Raw genomic sequence first — 6,000 nt, 5'->3', positions numbered from 1 at the left:
CTGGCATCACCTAAACACCAGGCTTCTAGACCTCACTGTTGCATCCCAGATGGAAGCCGAGGTTCACCATGCCCCTCAGAGTCTCCAGGGCATCAGTGAAGCTTTTGTAGAGGCCAGAAAAGGAAGCTGAGAAGCTGAGTATGTTGCTAGAAAGGAATGTATGATAACAACCAAATGCTATTGCCCTAGACCCCGGCCTAATTCTTTGTGAAGTTCACCTCCCTTCATTTTATTCAAGCTACCTGCATCCTCTCTTTGAACCCAGTATTCTTGCCTGGAAAACCACAGAGAGGAGAAAAGTTTGTGCATCAAAAGACACTATCATTAGAATGAAAAGGCCATCCAAAGAACAGGAAAAATATTTTCAAATCACATATCTGATAAGGGATAAATGTCTACAATATATAGAGAATTCCTGAAACTCGACAACCACAAAAAAAACCTGATTAAAAAATGAGTAAAGGCCTTGAACAGACATTTCTCCAAGAAAGATATACAAATGGTCAATAAGCACATGAAAAAAAAACGGTCAATATCACCAATCATTAGGGAAATGCAAATTAAAACCACAATGAGATACTAGCCACTAGGATGGCTATAATTAACACAAACAGAAACAAACAAACAAAAACCCAAATATTTTCAGGTTGTGAAGAAAATGGAACACTTATATACCACTGGTGGGAATGTAAGATGGTACAACTGCTGTGGAAAATAGCATAACAGTTTCTCATAAAATTAAAAAAGGATTTACCATATGATCCAGCAATTTCACTTTGCGCAAGTACCCTAAAGAGTTGAAAGCAGGGTCTCCAAGACATATTTGTATATCCATTCAAATATCCATGTATATGAACATGTATATCCATGTTCACTGCCTCATTATTCATCGTAGCTAAAATATAGAAGCAACCCAAGTCAAATAGATAAGCAAAATGTGGTATATACACACAATGCAATTTTATTCAGTTTTTAAAAGGAAAGAATGCGGATATCTGTTACAACATGGATGAAACTTGAAGGCGTTATGCTAAATGCAATAAGCCAGTCACAATAAGACAAATACTGTATGATTCCACTTGTTTAGATGCTACAGGCATGTCCTCTCAAAATCTATATGTTGAGAACCTAACCTCCAATGCGATAGTATTAGGAAGTGATGAATGGGATTAGTACCCTTATAAGAGAGACCCCAGAGAGCTCCCTTACCCCTTCCACCACGGGAAGACACAGCAAAGACAGCCCTCTGTGAGCCAGGAAATGGTCCATACCTAATCTACAGGCATCTTGAGTTGGGACTTCCCTGCCTCCAGAACTGTGAGGAAATAAATGTTTTGTTGTTTGAGCCACTCAACCTAGGATATTTTTGTTCAAGCAGCCTGAACCAGCTAAGATATCAGGTACCTACAGAAGTCAAAATCATTCAGACAGAAAGTAGCCCAGTGGTTGCCAGGGGCTGGGAGAAAGAGGAAACCGGGAGTCCTTGTTTAAAGAGTGCAAAGCTTTCAATTTTGCAAGTTGAAAGAGTTCTGGGGTTGGATGGTGATGAAGGTTGCACAATATTGTGAATGAACTTAACACCACTGAAGTGTTACTCACTTAGTTGTGTCCGACTCTTTGCCACCCCATGGACTGTAGCCCGCCAGGCTCCTCTGTCCATGGGATTCTTTAGGCAAGAATACTGGAGTGGGTTGCCATTCCCTTCTCCAGGGGATCTTCCCAACCCAGGGATCAAACCCAGGTCTCCTGCATTGCAGGCAGCTTCTTTACTCTATGAGCCACTAGGGAATACCACTGAACTGTACATTTAAAAGTGACTAAGATGGTAAACTTTATGTTATGTGTATGTTACCACAATACAAAACCGGAGGTATGTGTGAGGGCTGTGGCAACTCTTGGAGCCCAGGCTCACCAAGTGTCCCCGAGAAGCTGGCGTCTTGTCTCCTGACTCGAGCGATGGTGCTGGGTAGGAATGGCCTGGGTGCTCAGGAGCTGCACTCGGGGAGTTTCAGATGCAGATTGCTGAGCCCTGACATAAAGATCCTGACTTGGCACCTGTAGGAGGTGGGGCCTAGGAGTCAGTATTTTTCAAACGCCTACAGTGGTTTTGACAATCAACCAAGTGCGGGATCTGTTGGTCTGGATCTTAGGGAGCCTTTGTTATTGACCTCAGCTAATTTCGGGCACCAGCTTTTTTGGACTTAGATTCAGCTATAAAGCAGCACAACACACCCAGGCATGTCTCCGGACCGTCGAGGCTGTTGCTTGCCGTTCATTCAGACAAATGTGTGTTAAGCGCCAGCCACCCTGTGCCTGTACCGTGCCGGGAGCAAGCTGTGTCACAAGAGGCAGAGTCTCTGCTCTCACAGAGCAGCGATCCATTAGCCCCCTCGCCCTGACCCGAGCCCCTCCCTTTCCAGCAGACTTCACTCTTGCATTCTTTTTATTTCCCAGCCTGCTCACCACTGGTGCTTGCGTACTCAGCCACTTCAGTCATGTCCGACTCTTTGTGACCCTATGGACTATAGTCCTGCCAGGCTCCTCTGTCCATGGGCTTTTCCAGGCAAGAATACTGGAGTATTTCTTCCTGCAGGGGATCTTCCCAACCCAGGGATCAAAGCCACACCGCCTGCACTGCAGGCAGATTCTTTACCACTGAGCCACTGGGAAAGCCCCCTGTCCACCTTCCGAGGTCGTAACTTCTTTCAGAGCTGAATCCGCATCTCATTCATTCCGAGGCTGTCGCTTTGTCCTGGGCCCACCCCCACCACCACTGCCCACGCCATGTGTCACGGTTTGCGCTTGGTAAATGTGAAAAAGAGTTGTCCATTCACCCAGCAGATATTTACAGGGTGCCTACTATGCACCAGCTTGGTTGTGGGTTCCAGAGTTGCAAGGCAGGTGAGGTGGTGAGGCATCTAGGGTGCAGACTTTCAGCAGGTGCTTCTTGTAGGAGCAGTGAGAGCAGGGTTGACACCTGAGCATGAAGCCGCCTTACATTTTGTGCCCCGGGTGCCTGGCTTGTCTCACCACAGTCCCAGCTAGGTGCTGGGGATACCACTGCGAACAAAACAGACAAAGATTAAATGGACCTAAGTAAATTCCCCCTTCTCCCAGGGTCTCTGTGGGGCTCTGCTTGCCGCCTAGCCTCACATCTTCTTCACTTGCGTGCCATCCCAAGGAGGTTGTGAAGTCTTTTTCTGGGCCGCCCCTCCTCTTCCCACCCCACCTCCACAAGCATTCTGGCTAGGACAGCGTCTTCCAGAATCTTGTCCTTGACCAGCTGCATGGACTCGCTCACGGCACCACTTAAAATGCAGCTGCCCAGGCTCACTTACTGAGTCAGGTTCTTTGAGGGTAGAACTCAGGAATCTGCATCAAGGTCCCTGGGTGGTTGAGCAGGCTTCACGCCCGTGGATCCCCGGCCCACCGATTTGTTCAGTCAGTACTGCTAAAGTTGACCGATACTAGAAGGAGGAGAAGACGGGGGAGAAGGACATTTTGCATGTGATTCAGTTTCTTTCTGATTCTGTTCACAAAGTTGGAAGACACAGGAATGGGAAAGTGCTGGTTCTTGCTGGCCTTGACTCTGACCTTGTGGAGGGAGACATTTCAGCTCAGTCTTGTACCTTGGCTGGGCCACTCCAGGCCCTCCCGTGAGATTTATTGGGTTGCCTGCCTTACCTCCTGAGGAGATAGAGCCTGGCATTTCCCATAGCTTTGGTTGCATCAAAAATTTCAACTGAGATGAGTTGGAAGTGATGTGTAGGTAGGTGGCTGGGGGAGGGTCTTGAGAGCCCCAGGGCAAATGCAGACCATTGGAGGGTCTGTAAATCTGGCCCTCCCTGACCTCTAAGACAGACACCCACTGTTTTCACTTGCTTCACATCATGCCCTCACAGACGCTCACGCACTTTGGGCGGTCAGGCATGTGCTGTTCAATGGTGATCATCTGAATGAGATAAATCAATTGCGTGTTACCAGTAAACCCAGTTTGCAGGGTGGAGCACCCTTTGGCTCCTGATCCATCAACTCCTTGGCAGTATCAGAACAAGATTCCTCTCCAGATCCACCACACCCAGCTCCCTCGGAGAAGAGTTCAGGATCTCCTCCGCTTTTGAAAAGGTCAGGCAAGGAGATGGAGGACCCATCAAAGGCCCCCTCAGGAGGTAATTGAGATAGGGTTGAAATCTGGGTCACAATCCCAGGGTCCCTAAATGGCAGGTTATGATCGAGGGCTTCCAACAGCAGGCCACTGGAGTCAAATTAATTCACAACCTATTTATTGGCTTGTAAGGTTGGTGACAGTGGTTTTCAAGCCTTTTGTGCATCAGTACCACCTATGTGTGTGTGTTAGCCACTCAGTCATGTTCAACTCTCTGTGACCTCATGGCTGCAGCCCACCAGGATCTCTGTCCATGGGGATTCTCCAGGCAAGAATACTAGAGCGGGTAGCCATTCCCTTCTCCAGGGGATCCTCCCCACCCAGGGATTGAACCTGTGTCTCCTGCATTGCAGGCAGATTCTTTACCATTTGAGCCACCAGGGAAGCCCCTATAGAGCTTGTTAAAACAGGTGCTCAGACCCCACCTCAGGATCTTGAGAGTGGAGGCTTGGAAATTTCTCTCCCGACAGCTTCCCAAGAAAGTCTGCTCCACACACACCTCAGAACCTCAGGGGTTTGAACTGAGGACCTGCAGTGTTTGTGTCTTTATTCTGCACACCTCCTCCAGCCCTTTCCTTCAAGCATGGTGGTTTGTCCCTTGGCAAACTCGGCTAAAGTGGAACCCCCTCTCCCAGCTCCCCTCCCCTGTAACCCTGAGGTAGAGCTGGGGATGAAGACGGAGGCGCTCCTAAGAGCCCTGGAAGATCCGGTGAGGTGGCGGCCCTTACTCTCGGAAGGCGGTCAGGATGAAGTGCCGTGACAGGCAGACACAGAGGTGCCAGGTCCACTTGTCCTCGCTCTCCTCCACTCCCTCCACGTCCAGCTTCTCCCAACAGCAGCCCCGGAGTCTCCCTCAGCAGCTTGATCCCTGGAGGAGGGACCCACACCGGGCACAGCCCCCCTGCAAAGACCTCCCCCGTCTGGCTGTGCCGTGGCTCCTTCCCTGACCCTCCCCAACTCTCCCTTCCCAGGCCTCCACCTCCCGACTCCTCCTGCAGGGGGTCAGGTCTTAGCCCTGTAACAAACCCCTTACCCCAGAACTCACAGGGGCTTCTGTTCCCCACAGGTGAACCCTGACCGACTGGTCAAGAAACTACTTCCCATGTCCAAAATGAAGCAAGAAGCGGGAAATTTCATTTAGATCCAAAGAAATGTCCCTGCGCTGTTACGATGTGTCAACATCATGAAAGTTGTTACAAGGTAACTCAGTAAGCTCTACCAACCAGGATCACAGGGTCATTGAAAAATGTGATCTCACCCCAAGATTCTCCGCTGGCAAATTGGACACATTAGAAAAAGGTGCCCTCTTTGGGAAGCATTAGTAAAAATCACCCTTTCCTTCTTCCTGGTCTCCGCTTTAACCTGGGTGCCCTTGTGCAGACCACAGCCTTCGTAAGTGAATATATGTAGCCACCCTTGGTCTCTATTCTGTCCATTTATGCTAAGGGGCCCTGAGTCCCTAACTGCTTTCCTAGTATCATCAAGCATAGACAGGTCACAGAACAGTCCCACCAAAATGTTTCAGGCAAGGATAGCACTTCCTTGGCTCCTTGTATCAATGTAATTTTTCCTTCTCCGATGCCTCGGGCAGCTGTCCTTTCCTGATCGTTCATGTCAGCAAGCCGCAGTAGGACCCTGCATTTCTCTACAGCCGTCACTATACTGTAGTATTATTATGTGTTTGACATCTGCCCCACCCACTGGACAGTGAGCTCGCCTAGGACAGGGCTCTAATTAGGTCACCTTTCGATCCCCAGTGCCCAGTGACGGGCACAGAAAAGCATGCACTAAATGTTTGTGGAATGAGTTGATCGATCAAGCAGAGCTAAAGGAAA

The 6,000-nt window shown here is 49.0% G+C and overlaps 1 long non-coding RNA gene across 2 annotated transcripts in view; it reads right to left on the bottom strand.

The window, feature by feature from the left end:
* Window positions 1–938: 938 nt before the first annotated feature.
* Window positions 939–6,000, bottom strand: part of LOC139038480 (uncharacterized) — a 44,322-nt gene continuing 39,260 nt past the window's right edge. For both annotated transcript variants that reach the window (XR_011491513.1, XR_011491514.1), the window contains exons 2-3: window positions 3,339–3,467; window positions 939–3,060 (exon numbers count right to left, since the gene is read on the bottom strand). This is a non-coding gene — a long non-coding RNA (uncharacterized lncRNA). The remainder of the gene's footprint in view (window positions 3,061–3,338; window positions 3,468–6,000) is intronic.

Source organism: Odocoileus virginianus, chromosome 15 (genome assembly GCF_023699985.2).
Source record: "Odocoileus virginianus isolate 20LAN1187 ecotype Illinois chromosome 15, Ovbor_1.2, whole genome shotgun sequence".
In the NCBI taxonomy this organism is placed as follows: Eukaryota; Metazoa; Chordata; class Mammalia; order Artiodactyla; family Cervidae; genus Odocoileus; species Odocoileus virginianus.
This window is presented reverse-complemented; position numbering and strand designations above follow the sequence as displayed.